This window comes from Rattus norvegicus, chromosome 1 (assembly GCF_021556685.1).
Source record: "Rattus norvegicus strain SHRSP/BbbUtx chromosome 1, alternate assembly SHRSP_T2T, whole genome shotgun sequence".
NCBI classification, from domain to species: Eukaryota; Metazoa; Chordata; class Mammalia; order Rodentia; family Muridae; genus Rattus; species Rattus norvegicus.
This window is the reverse complement of record NC_141534.1, coordinates 141,697,973-141,713,240: the sequence shown is the minus strand read 5'-3', so window position 1 is coordinate 141,713,240 and position 15,268 is coordinate 141,697,973.

The window sequence follows — 15,268 nt, the reverse complement described above, 5'->3', positions numbered from 1 at the left end:
CGTTTGCAGAAGTAAGTGATCATGAACAACTGTTGTACTGGGCCAGGGCATTTTGTTATGTAGCAGTAGCTAACCAATGCACACTGATGTCTACTTCTCTGCAGCCTCTTTTCTTTCTTTTGTTATATTATCATTTCCCCCTGTTGTGACTGCTTTAAGTTATATTTCTATTGCTTTTGGAGAACTCACTCCTCTCCTCATTTTAAAGATGCATTTATTTATTTAATATATGTGAGTCCACTGTCACTGTCTTTAGATTCACCAGAAGAGGACATTGGATCCCATTACAGGTGGTTGTTAAGTCACCATGTGGTTGCTAGGAATTGAACTCAGGACCTCTTGGAAGAGCAGTCAGTGCTCTTAACCACTGAGCCATCTCTCCAGTCCTCCTCTCCTCATTTTGTAGAAGACATTTGCTCTCATTTTTCTTTCACTTCCCCTTCCCACTCCTGACATCACCAGTGGCACTGTAGCGTTTACCCAGCAAGGCCTGATTTCACTGAGATTTTACTTGTAACAAGACTTATGGACACTGGCTTCACTCTGAGTTTATAATGTTCTTATGGGGAAAAGTCGAGAGAGCATTCTTTGAGGGCACACACTCAAGGTTTCTTCCCATGAACTACTTTAGTGTATGTCTAAACGACCTCCGACCAACACAGCCCTGTCTTTCCAAGACACAAAAGTATAAGAAGTAAGAGAAGGTGTCAATATATACAGACTTCTTTATATTGAACTATATGGTACTATATTAATACATATTTAATATGTTCACACACACACACACACACACACACACACACACACACACACACATATATATATATGGTCTTTGGATTGATATGTAGTAGAGGCTGGCTTTGAACACTTGATCTTCCTACCTCCTAACCCCAAGTTCTAGGATTACAGTATGCCACATTGCATCTGACTCTCTGCCAGATCTAACATATATATATATATATACCAGCCTGTTCTTAAACTCAGAGATAGCCTGCCTCTCTCTGCCTACCAAATCCTGGGATAAAGGTGTGTATCAACATGTCCAGCTTTGAGTAGGAATTTTGTGACATTTAGGCTGTAGTTGTTAGAAGCCAGAATTTCCACTTACTAGGATCTCAACCTTGATTGTAGACTTGCGTAGCTCTCTCTACTGTCCCATGCCTACTTGGATCAGAGAGTGTCACTGACCAGGTTTCTTTGAGCACGTTGCTGAACTTTTGATATTCATCTTCGTCCAATATGGAAGATGAATACACGCCCTATAGACTTCGTTGCTAGCCCATCATGTGACTAAACCGTAGAGGGCACAAAAGACTGCGTTGTTTATTCTCGAGATACACTCTCAATATTTAACTTAACTCATTCCGTGATGTCATACCATTGGCAGTGAGAACCAAAGCCCCTCTCTTTTGCTGTCCCCCTTTCTGTGACAACTCCCTGGCTCTCCCGAAAGATACTCCTTGATTCATGGATGTCACCAACTGCCATCTGGGGAAACTGAAGGCACGATGCTTTTGAGTTTGGGTTGTCATTGATAATTCTACCACACGGTGGCGCTGCCGAACCAGGCACTGCTGTCACTGGCGCCATTTCGATCTAATGTCAGGCGATCTCAGTGAACCAGAGAAGACCTTTGTGTAATTAAGGGTGATGAAGCAGTTCCTACATCCCATTTCATTCACCTGGACTGATCAGTCTGCTTTTGTGTGTGATGGAAACGAAGCTGCAAGATCGCTCTGTGTGCAGGAGAGATGCCCCCACCCCCTTTTTGATCCGTATACCAACGTGGCACAAGCTAGAACCATCAGAGGAGGGAGCCTCACTTGAAAAAAGGCCTCCTTAGGATCAGGCTTTAGGCAAGTCTTTAGGGCATTTTCTTAATTAGTGATGGATGCAGGAGGACCCAGCCTGTTATGGGTGGGAGTATTCCTGGGCTGGTGGTCCTGGGTTCTGTCATAAAGCAGGCTGAGCAAGCCAGGGGAAGCAAGCCAGTAAGTAAGTTGCACCCCTCCATGGCCCCTGCATTCGTTCCTGCCTCCAGGTTCCAGCTTTGTTTGAATTCCTGTCCTGATGACTTCCTTTCATGGTAAACTGTGATAGGGAAGTGTAAGCCAAATAAATCCTTTTCCTCCCCAACTTGCTTTGGTCATGTTTCTAAATCGTGGAGGACACTATCGCTATTTAAGTCTGACTACAACATGCCCACAGCTGAGGTTTAGTTCCGGCCTCTTGTGCAATTTCTCTGGTCTTCAAGTTCGCATTCAGAGCTCTGTGATAGGGGAGGGGAGAGTTCTTTGCAAGCGACAGCTAGTGACGACCATGCTCAAGAAATTGACATTCTTCTTTCTGGCTGTTGCTTTGCTGGTTCCTGCCACAGAGGCTGTTGTGCAAGAGCCGGCACTGACGAAGGCTTGAAAACACTTGTGGGCGGCTTCTCTGCGTATATGAGTGCTTGGGCTTGGAGCTTTCTGTTTAAACTCCTGTGATGGAGTTCAGAAGCAGTAAGTGCTGGAGGACTGTTCCAGAATCATCAACTGTGTCCTATTACCTGTCTCTCAAGCCAGAACCTGTGTCTTCAAGGGTTGGTTAAGAATGACTGCAGTCGGCCGACAGGAGCCGGATGTAGATCTCTCCCGAGAGACACAGCCAGAATACAGCAAACACAGAGGCGAATGCCAGCAGCAAACCACTGAACTGAGAATAGGACTCCCGTTGAAGGAATCAGAGAAAGAACTGGAAGAGCTTGAAGGGGCTCGAGACCCCATATGTACAACAATGCCAAGCAACCAGAGCTTCCAGGGACTAAGCCACTACCCAAAGACTATACATGGACTGACCCTGGACTCTGACCTCATAGGTAGCAATGAATATCCTAGTAAGAGCACCAGTGGAAGGGGAAGCCCTTGGTCCTGCTAAGACTGAACCTCCAGTGAACGTGATTGTTGCGGGGAGGGTGGCAATGGGGGGAGGATAGGGAGGGGAACACCCATAAGGAAGGGGAGGGGGAAGGGTTAGGGGGATGTTGGCCCGGAAACCGGGAAAGGGAATAACACTCGAAATGTAAATAAGAAACACTCAAGTTAATTAAAAAAAGAAAAGAATGACTGCAGACAAGCATGGAGGTATGCATTTGCAACACTCAGGAAATTGAGGCAAAAGGAACTTGAGTTTATGAATTAGCTTAGGCTATATAACAAGACCTTGCCTCAAAAGCCAAGGGTGCACATGCTTGAGTGCGTGTGTACACACACACACACACACACACACACACACACAGGAGCCTACCAATGGGTAGAAAGGACACAAAGAGGTACTTGAGAAAAGTAGCTTAACCCGGAAAACAAACCCAGTTAGACAAGTTGTTTAACTGTTTACACCATGACTCCATGTCAGCTGCTTTTGTTTGTGCTTCTCTCTTGTCTGAGTTGAGTCAGCATTGCATGGTGATGTTTCAGAACTGTCTGTCACACACGAGGAAGTAGTCCCATAGGATTGGATTAGCCCTGGAAAGTTTCTAGCTCTTAGTGACATCATAGGCATGCTTGTGATGCTGCTGGTGTAAAAACCCTACTGTGCTGCCAGCCATAAAAAGCACAGCACACACAGTTATATACACCACATAATACTTGATAACAATAATAAATAAATGTCAGTGCTGTTGGCTGTCGGTTCATCCTTTACTGTACTTTGCTTGCTTTTCATTGTGTGTGTGTGTGTGTGTGTGTGCGTGTAATGTATGCATGTGTGTTTGTGTATATACGGGCATAGGCGTACAAGGATGTGGGTTCATGGAGGCCAGAGGTCACTGCCAAGCATCGTCCTCTATAACTCTACACCTTTCTGAGACACAGTCTCTCACTAATTACAGCGACCACTGATTGCCAGGACAGTATGCCGTGAGGCTCTGACCATCTTACCCCTTCTAGCCCTGTCGTCACAGATGGAAACCACCACTCCCCATCGGTATGTAGGTGCTGGGGATTCAAACTTAGGTCCTTATGCTTATGTGCAGGGACTTCCCTGACTGAGACATCTCCCCAGGCCCTGTGCTATACTTTTAAGTCATTATTTTCAACTGCACTTCTAATTTTAAAAAGTATTCTAGAGAGGACCAAGAGATAGCTTGGTAGTTAAGAGTATTTGCTGCTCTTGCAGAAGCTCAGGGTTTGGGCTTCCAGCATTCAGGTTCAGGGCTCACAACTATCTGTAATTCTAGTTGCAGGGGATTTGTAGCCCTTTCCTGGCCTTTTTGGGCACCTGCATGAGTGTGGTGCATGTACATATACCCAGGCATCCACATATACTTAAGATCAATGACCAACGAAACAAATGAATGAGCACAAATAGAGTTTGGGATATGGCTCAGGTGACCAAGTTTCTCTAGCACGCACAAGTCCCTGGATAAAGAAGTGCACAAAAGCAGTTTATGGTGAGGCATGCTTAAATCCCAGATCCCAGCTCATTAGGAGCAAGTCAGGTTCAAGGCCACATTCAGCTACATAAGGAGTTCAAGGCCAGCCTAGGCTATATAAACATCCTATCTCAAAAAGAAAATATTATTAAACAGTATGCCATATGCTAGCAATACCCTGAGACACGACATCTCTGGTTTACCACGTCTCATGGTCACACCAGGAGGCCACATCAGGTCATCAGGTGACCGATCCTGACCACCTAGATTTGTGTAGGGGAGAGAGAGAGAGAGAGAGAGAGAGAGAGAGAGAGAGAGAGAGAGAGAGAGAGAGAGAATTAAACAGAAGTAAACCCATAGGTGCTAGATCTTGTTTGCTTGTTTGTGAAGTACTAGGACCTAGGACCACGTATACTTGAGGTAAGTGTTCTATTGAGTTATACTTGTAGCCCAAGATGCTGGCATTTGATGACACATGGCTTTGGATCCTGTGTCACTCTGTTTTCCAGCTGCTTTTGGATCCGTATGTAGAGCTCTCAGCTACCTCCCCAGCACCCTGCCTGCCTGCATGTTCCCATGCTTCCTGCCATGACAATAGTGGACTAAACTTCTGAACTGTAAGCCAACCCTAATTCACTGTTTTCCTATAGAAGACTTGCAATGGTCATGGTGTCTCTTCAGAGCAATAGAAACCCTAAGACATACACATTGAAGTATATTTTAGTAGCTGCTTTCTCCGCATTCATTTGAGCTCTGTTAACTTCTGTATCAGGTTAATATCATTTGCCCAAAATTAACACGGTTAGTTGGTTTCATTCTTTACAGCAAGAGATGCAGGTGAGGATGTGGAGAAAGAGGAACACTCCTCCATTGTTGGTGGGATTGCAAATTGGTACAACCACTCTGGAAATCAGCCTGGAGGTTCCTCAGAAAATTGGACATTGAACTACCTGAGGATCCAGCTATACCTCTCTTGGGCATATACCCAAAAGATGCCCCAACATATACAAAAGGCACGTGCTCCACTATGTTCATCGCAGCCTTATTTATAATAGCCAGAAGCTGGAAAGAACCCAGATGCCCTTCAACAGAGGAATGGATACAGAAAATATGGTACATCTACACAATGGAATATTACTCAGCTATCAAAAACAACGGCTTTATGAAATTCGTAGGCAAATGGTTGGAACTGGAAAATATCATCCTGAGTGAGCTAACCCAAACACAGAAAGGCATACATAGTATGCACTCACTGATAAGTGGCTATTAGCCCAAATGCTTGAATTACCCTAGATGCCTAGAACAAATGAAACTCGAGACGGATGATCAAAATGTGAATGCTTCACTCCTTCTTTAAATGAGGAACAAGAATACCCTTGGCAGGGAAGAGAGAGGCAAAGATTAAAACAGAGACTGAAGGAACTCCCATTCAGAGCCTGCCCCACATGTGGCCCATACATATACAGCCACCCAATTAGACAAGATGGATGAAGCAAAGAAGTGCAGACCGACAGGAGCCGGATGTAGATCTCTCCTGAGAGACACAGCCAGAATACAGCAAATACAGAGGCGAATGCCAGCAGCAAACCACTAAACTGAGAATAGGACCCCCCGTTGAAGGAATCAGAGAAAGAACTGGAAGAGCTTGAAGGGGCTCGAGACCCCATATGTACAACAATGCCAAGCAACCAGAGCTTCCAGGGACTAAGCCACTACCTAAAGACTATGCATGGACTGATCCTGGACTCTGACCTCATAGGTAGCAATGAATATCCTAGTAAGAGCACCAGTGGAAGGGGAAGCCCTGGGTCCTGCTAAGAATGAACCCCCAGTGAACTAGACTGTTGGGGGGAGGGCGGCAATGGGGGGATGGTTGGGAGGGGAACACCCATAAGGAAGGGGAGCGGGGAGGGGGATGTTTACCCGGAAACCAAAGAATTATTATTACGTATTAAATAAATTAAAAAAAAATTAAAAAAAAGAATATTCGTAAGGGGGAAATTGACTGGGTGGGTGAAAGAAGTTTACGTCTTTAACGATATTAACACCTAATAAAGCTGCACCACTGAAACGGCAAAAAAAAAAAAAAAAAAAAAAAAAAAAAGGAACACACGTCTGTCTCTCTTGGATTCCCCACCAAACCGCTTGGGAAACTTTTGATATGGCCAGTCAGAGCCCCAGGTCTTTCTGCCTTGTGACTCTGGCCTTTGCTAGGCTCTCAGATTCCTTTTCATGTAGTAGATGGGTTGGAAAGGTGGTATGGAGGAAACTCGTGTGTCTTAATCACCAGCCTAAAGTGACTGCACCACAGCCATGTTTTCTGAGAAGTCATTCTGGCTACAGACTGAGGCTGGGGATCCTTGCTGGGCTTTTCACCCAAACACTGCTGCATATGGAACACGTGCATAAACCACCGGTCTACAGACAACCAGAGATCATAAAAGTGTGCCTATCAGCAACTTCTTTTGAAAGGTAAAATTCCCTCACATATTGTAATAATGTAAATGTATTTCCAAGTTTCAGCAGTGTAATGCAGCACTCTTCTGTGTAAGAGGTGTCAATTGTTCTAGTACACTGCTGGTGGAATTTCAGCCAATTGGAGGAGAAACTGCCATATTATCTTGAAGAGGAAGATGCGGGCATCCCATGTCTCAGCAAATCTATCAGCATCCTTGGTCAGGATTTATTTTTCAATCAACAATGATGCTGAACAGTGCAAATAGTTGCAGATTTCAATGAGCCCCAGCGGTTTTTGTTTTGCAACATGATGGCGTTTGAAGAGCTGGGAGAAACTGACCTGGTTCGTACGAGAGAGAAATCAATTTGTCCAGAGTGCTGCTGTCAAGCATGGTGCAGTGTGAAGCAGAATAAGGCAGAAAAGACCAATTATTAGCTACTGATTTATTTAGTGCTTTACTCACAGCGCTGCCTGTTCTGCCCATTTGCCAAGCATGACTTCACTTGCTACCTGAAGCAGAATGACCCGGAGAAAGAGCTGAAACAATGGGTGGTTGCCCTTAACAACTGGCCAACTGCTGCTAAGCTTCCATAAAATCTCAGTTGCTCGCCCACCCCACCCAGTGGTTTTGGAGTATAAAGTGAGAACTGGACCCAGGACTGAAGGCTTTCAGAGTCACCCTGGCCTTGATCCACTTTCCTTCCACTTTCATTGCTGTCCGAGTGCTTATTCCAGAAAGGTTCCCGCAGCACATGTGCGTTGGCTGAGTGGTTTTTGATGGGGGGAGAGCATCGGCTTCACAGATGTTCTCAGAGCGGGGAGCTGGTAGAGGTATTTGTACAGTCAGTGATATGCTTTGTCGAGTGCTGCTCACAAGGGGCGGCACACAGTGTATTACTAACTTTCCAGTATCCATTCATTTCTAAAAATCTATTAGCAGAACTATTGATTCAGGAACAATGAACACACCGTAGGAATTATTTGTCGTAGAATATGTGTCATATCATTACTATGCTAATGCTCTTTCACTTCAAAAAAATGATAAAATAAATGTTTTTGCAACTGTTTAAAGGAGTTTAAAATTCACTACCAGTGTCTGTTGTATACTTATTTTACAGACCTGTACATGTGGTGCTGTGGGAAAAGTCCTTGGGTGGAGGTGTTGCAAGAAAAAAAATTCTAAAAAGCTGACAGGGAGCATGGGTTGTAATAGATACCCTACAATGCTCAGGAAAGTCTCTGTGTCAGCTGGAATGTTCCGTGACACTTCACAAAACCTACAGGTGACATTGCATATACCTGCTAATACTTTCCATGAACTCAATCCATGAACTCCTTGTGTCATGTGCTTGGGCAGAAGGTCTTGGTGGTGGGAGTCAGTCGGGGAGGGGCTTCTTCATCTCATGATGTCTGAGAAGCAGAGAGGAAGGGACTGGGAACTAGGTAGGACCATTATAACCATGTCTCCAGGGACCTATTTCCTCCAAATGGGTTCTACGTCCTGCAGCTTCCAGAACCTCCCAATACAGTGTCACCAGCCAAGGAAGTGATGAACACATGAGCTTGTGTGGGTCATTTCTTAATAAAATTATAACATGTCCCTATGAAAATAGAGAGTTATCCATTTCAAGTGGGTATATGAACGTCAGGATGACATGTGGGCCATGTGACAGCTTACAGACTAAAACAGACAGATAGGAGACAGGAAAATGATAAAAACATATACATGAATTAAAAAAAATAAAAATTGAGGCTTGAGAGTTGGGCCAGTGGTTAAGAGCACTTGTTGCTCTTGCAGAGAACCCAGGTTCAATTCCCAGCATCCACATATTGGTGGCTCACAAAGGTCTGTAACTCCAGTCCCAAGGAATCCAATACCCTTTCCTGACTTCTGAGGGTGCCAGACAAACATGTAGGCAAATGACTAGTACACATAAAACAGTCAAATGAATAAATTTAAGAAAAAATTGAAAACCACCCCAGAGTTGCACCTTTTACCACAACAGCAAAGATCTCTACTAAGCATGCCAGTAACCCTCGAGACTATCGCTTTATCAGCGGACAGAGTTATCATAGCTGCTCAAATAATGGTAATATATTCAGCTTAATAAAACAGGTGGGAGGCCTTTATTATCTGCAGATGGCTGATGGCAGGGGCTGACATCTGTGACGAGCAGACATCTCTGAACTCTTCCTGGGGTGCAGAGACTGCCTGCTACCCAGTGTATTAGAGAGGGTGTGTGTGTGTGTGTGTGTGTGTGTGTGTCTGTTGTGTATTTGTGCCTGTGTGTGTGTGTCTGTGTGTGTGTCTCTCTGTGTGTGTATGTTGTGTGTGTATGTGTCTGTGTGTGTATGTATGTGTGTATGTGTGTGTATTTGTCTGTGTGTGTGTGTGTGTGTGTGTGTGTGTGTGTGTGTGTGCGTGTAGGAAAGTTCCAGCATTCAGGAGTCGCAGACCCTGGGATCCTGTCCCAGCTCTGCCACTGAAAGACTGGATGGTTTTGAGTCCTCGGAGTTTCCACAGGAGATTATACTGGCTATGATTCTGAATGCTATGAAGACCAAGTAAAACATTTAATAAGTGCCTAGTTCATGGAAGCCACTTAACACATAATTATTACCACTGTAAATGAGAAATAAAGAATTTACAACCACAAAATGCTACCTATATAAACAGTGAACCATCAGTAAATGATGGTTTTTATTAACAGTCTGATGTCCAGATATCTAGATATTCTCTATTTTGTCATTTAGTCAGTGAGAAGACACTTTCTAGATCAGAGTGGGGGGGAGGGGATCTAATAGATGGTCTTCGAGGGCTGGAACTAGAAAGGGGGAAAAGATTAAAAGTAAGTGAACTTGACACTGAATATTGTGCGCTCTCTCTCTCTCTCTCTCTCTCTCTCTCTCTCTCTCTCTCTCTCCCTCCCCCTCCCCCTCTCTCTCCTTCCTTCTTTTTTTGACAGGATCTCAGGCACATGCCAATCCTAGCACTTGGGAGGCAGAGGCAGGCAGATCTTTATGAATTCCAGGCCATCTAGAGCTATATAGTAAGACTCAGAGAGAGCGAGAGCGAGAGCGAGAGCGAGAGCGAGAGCGAGAGCGAGAGCGAGAGCGAGAGCGAGAGCGAGAGCGAGAGCGAGAGCGAGAGCGAGAGCGAGAGCGAGAGCGAGAGCGAGAGCGAGAGCGAGAGCGAGAGCGAGAGCGAGAGCGAGAGCGAGAGCGAGAGCGTCTCACATAGCCCAGACTGGTCTCAAACCTTCCATGTAATCAAAGGAGCTCCCCTCCCCCTCCCTGAGTGATAGGATTAGAGGTGTGCACCACCACAGCTGGCCTTTAAGGCCGCCTCTTCCTGTTCTTGCAGGCTGGGAATGCAGGGGAACCCCGTGGGTTTCCATTACATGCAGTATATTTATCCAGTTCCTTGTTGCAGAAAATCCCACATCAGGGAAGCAGCCCAGCTGGAAGGCAGGCTTACCAGCATCAGTGGCTCTGTGCTGTCCCACTCCCCTGTCCCCTTACCCCAACCCCAAGCTCTTCTTTCCTCTATCCTCGAGCCCCTTACACTGAGTCTTCAGACAGAGCAATCTTTTTTTTTTTTTTTTTTTTGTGTCCTATTCTGTGCTAGGTATGGAGACAGGGTAGTAAGAAGACAGATTAAGAGATACATTCTTTTCTCACTACAGGCTAGTGAAGAAACGAGTGTGGAAAAGAAATGACTGGCTTCTGGTTGTTATGCCAAAATATTGGAAAACTAACTGAAAGAAGGAAGGATTTATTGTAGCTCACTGTTTGAGAACTTTTAGATATGGTCAGTTCCATTGTTTCCAGGCTTGGAGTTAGGCAGACTAATCATTTCTAGGAGCACATCATGGCAACTAGAAAGCAGAGAGAACAGAGTGTCATAGTTCAAGGTATATCTTCTTTTTTTTTTTTATTTTTTTATTTTTTTTTTATTTTTTTTTATTTTATTTTTTTATTAACTTGAGTATTTCTTATATACATTTCGAGTGTTATTCCCTTTCCCGGTTTCCGGGCAAACATCCCCCTCCCCCCTCCCCTTCCTTATGGGTGTTCCCCTCCCCCCATTGCCGCCCTCCCCCCATAGACTAGTTCACTGGGGGTTCAGTCTTAGCAGGACCCAGGGCTTCCCCTTCCACTGGTGCTCTTACTAGGATATTCATTGCTACCTATGGGGTCAGAGTCCAGGGTCAGTCCATGTATAGTCTTTAGGTAGTGGCTTAGTCCCTGGAAGCTCTGGTTGCTTGGCATTGTTGTACTTTTGGGGTCTCGAGCCCCTTCAAGCTCTTCCAGTTCTTTCTTTGATTCCTTCAATAGGGGACCTATTCTCAGTTCAGTGGTTTGCTGCTGGCATTCGCCTCTATATTTGCTGTATTCTGGCTGTGTCTCTCAGGAGCGATCTACATCCGGCTCCTGTCGGTCTGCACTTCTTTGCTTCATCCATCTTGTCTAATTGGGTGGCTGTATATGTATGGGCCACATGTGGGGCAGGCTCTGAATGGGTGTTCCTTCAGTCTCTGTTTTAATCTTTGCCTCTCCCTTCCCTGCCAAGGGTATTCTTTTTCCTCATTTAAAGAAGGAGTGAAGCATTCACATTTTCATCATCCGTCTTGAGTTTCGTTTGTTCTAGGGATCTAGGGTAATTCAAGCATTTGGGCTAATAGCCACTTATAAATGAGTGCATACCATGTATGTCTTTCTGTGATTGGGTTAGCTCACTCAGGATGATATTTTCCAGTTCCAACCATTTGCCTACGAATTTCATAAACTCGTTGTTTTTGATAGCTGAGTAATATTCCATTGTGTAGATGTACCATATTTTCTGTATCCATTCCTCTGTTGAAGGGCATCTGGGTTCTTTCCATTTTCTGGCTGTTATAAATAAGGCTGCGATGAACATAGTGGAGCACGTGTCTCTTTTATATGTTGAGGCATCTTTTGGGTATATGCCCAAGAGAGGTATAGCTGGATCCTCAGGCAGTTCAATGTCCAATTTTCTGAGGAACCTCCAGACTGATTTCCAGAATGGTTTTACCAGTCTGCAATCCCACCAACAATGGAGGAGTGTTCCTCTTTCTCCACATCCTCGCCAGCATCTGCTGTCACCTGAGTTTTTGATCTTAGCCAATCGCACTGGTGTGAGGTGAAATCTCAGGGTTGTTTTGATTTGCATTTCCCTTATGACTAAAGATGTTGAACATTTCTTTAGGTGTTTCTCAGCCATTCGGCATTCCTCAGCTGTGAATTCTTTGTTTAGCTCTGAACCCCATTTTTTAATAGGGTTATTTGTTTCCCTGCGGTCTAACTTCTTGAGTTCTTTGTATATTTTGGAAATAAGGCCTCTATCTGTTGTAGGATTGGTAAAGATCTTTTCCCAATCTGTTGGTTGCCGTTTTGTCCTAACCACAGTGTCCTTTGCCTTACAGAAGCTTTGCAGTTTTATGAGATCCCATTTGTCGATTCTTGATCTTAGAGCATAAGCCATTGGTGTTTTGTTCAGGAAATTTTTTCCAGTGCCCATGTGTTCCAGATGATGGAAAGATCTCCCATGCTCATGGATTGGCAGGATTAATATGGTAAAAATGGCCATTTTACCAAAAGCAATCTACAGATTCAATGCAATCCCCATCAAAATACCAATCCAATTCTTCAAAGAGTTAGACAGAACAATTTGCAAATTCATCTGGAATAACAAAAAACCCAGGATAGCTAAAGCTATCCTCAACAATAAAAGGACTTCAGGGGGAATCACTATCCCTGAACTCAAGCAGTATTACAGAGCAATAGTGATAAAAACTGCATGGTATTGGTACAGAGACAGACAGATAGACCAATGGAATAGAATTGAAGACCCAGAAATGAACCCACACACCTATGGTCACTTGATTTTTGACAAAGGAGCCAAAACCATCCAATGGAAAAAAGATAGCATTTTCAGCAAATGGTGCTGGTTCAACTGGAGGGCAACATGTAGAAGAATGCAGATCGATCCATCCTTATCACCCTGTACAAAGCTTAAGTCCAAGTGGATCAAGGACCTCCACATCAAACCAGACACACTCAAACTAATAGAAGAAAAACTAGGGAAGCATCTGGAACACATGGGCACTGGAAAAAAAATTTCTTGAACAAAACAGACAGAGCAATCTTAATAGCTCAGTTACTTACCAACCACGCTGTCTTACTGCCTCTGTTAAATGAACTAGGACTTGATTTAAAAAAATAAGCCCCAGTTCCCCCCAAGTGTAGCTCGGCAACAGTATCTGGTCCGGCTACTCAGCTTTTGGCTAATACAGAGCAATCACCTTTTTAAACAAAATTAAATTCTGAGTGGGCTTGGCGGAATATGCCTGTAATCCCAGCCCTCAGGAGGGATTGAGGATTTGAATCCTGCCTGAACTACATAACAAGGTCCTGTCATAAAAAAAAGATGCCTACCTTTAATAACTATTAGCTATCAGTTGATTGCTGCATACAATGAGAGCTCAGCGTTCACTGTTCTTTTTATTGTTACTTATTATCCCACTTGGGATGAATCTTTCTGAGTCTCATTCTAATAATGTTGATCCTAGGTGGCCATGTTCATAAAGTTCATCTGTTCAAATCAGAGTAATTTCACACCAACTCCTGAAACCAGAATAAATATAAAGTTTTCCTTATAGTAACGAGCAAGTTTTTCTTTAAAATATTTTTGTTTCTGTTTTTTATTTTATTTGTTTATTTTGAGAGACAGAAGCATGACGTTGGGAGTGAGGGAGGATCTGGGATGAACTGGGAGAGGGGAGAATGTGTCTAAAGGACTGCATATGAAAACATTCTCGAATAAACATTTAAAGGTTTGTATGTTTAATTAGTGTGTGTGTGTGTGTGTGTGTGTGTGTGTGTGTGTGTGTCTGTCTGTCTGTCTGTCTGTCTGTCTGTCTGTCTGTAATTGGGTAGGCCATCGCAAGCCTGTGGAGGTCAGAGGACAACTAGTACATTTTTTTTTTTTTTAATTTAAGAACAGTAGACTGGCTTTCTGCTTCTAGTGTCACTTATTTTTTTATATTTATTAACTTGGGGTATTTCTTATTTACATTTCGATTGTTATTCTCATTCCCAGTTTCCGGGCCAACATCCCCCTAGCCCCTCCCCCTCCCCTTCTACTTGTACATTTTTAAGGAGTCAGGTTTCTTCTTCAGCCATACGTCTGAATGTTGTCAGGCTCTGTGGCAAATGCTGGCCCATCATGCTGGCCAAGGTTTTTTTTTTTAAATTTTTATTATTATTTTTTTGAAACAGAAGTTCAAACGTTATTATTATTTTGTAAAATGTTGTGATTAAGGTATTGCACAAAATTTGGCCCCAAACTTGATTCTTTTTCTTTCTTGGAACCAGTGAATGGTACAGAACTCTGTCTGCACGGAAGGAAAGTTTATGCTTGGTCAAGAATGGAAGAAGGGAGGAGGACCCCCAAACCAGCTGTCGATCATGTGATACAGGAAAAAGGGAGAAACAAGAGGGAGGAGTAGCTTATAAAATGGGATGTGTGTTTTAGGGATGGATGGGGCTTTATTCTCTAGGTGAGCAAAATATATCAGGTTTACTTATAAATACATACACTCACATTTGCACACACACACACACACTTATACTCTTGCATATACACTCACACTCACACACATACACATGCACACACACACACACATACACAACCCTCAATTCACATACACTGTCATGTATAGACATACACATGCCATGCATACACACACACTCTCTCTCATGCACAATTACTCACATTGCATATACATACACTCATGCATACATATGCACACATAGTAACTCATATACCCATAAAAATGTGATCATGAAATAAAATATCCTAGATTACTCTTTTTTATTTTGTCTGTTTTAGGCAGCAACAGACGTCGTCATGAGTGTCACTGGCTTAGGCTAGGTGTCCACAGTAGGGACCTCTGCCTCTGGCTCAGTGATGGCATTTGGGAAGTTTGTACTTATTAATAGATGGAACCTATTTCAATTGGAGAAACATTGGTTTGTTTGTTTGCTGCCAGAGCAGGTAAAGACAATTTGCAGGAAAGCAGTGCATAGGTAGGAATAACTCCAAATGCTGCTTTGCTCTGGGACTCAGGGAGACCTGGACCATTTTTATTTGTAACGCCAACTTGCTGTGATTTTATCCTGTCCTCTGCTTTTGAATACCATTAGCACACTGATCACTTTCAAATTATACTGGCAGCCAGACCTCTCCATGCAGCCACCCCTAGTCATTCCTTGTTCCTCTCTTCCCTGACATCTCTGCTTGGCTGTCAAAGTTGTAATTCCAGTTCCACATGTCCAAAACTAACCTATCCCTGCCTTTCTGTTGTCTCTGCCTC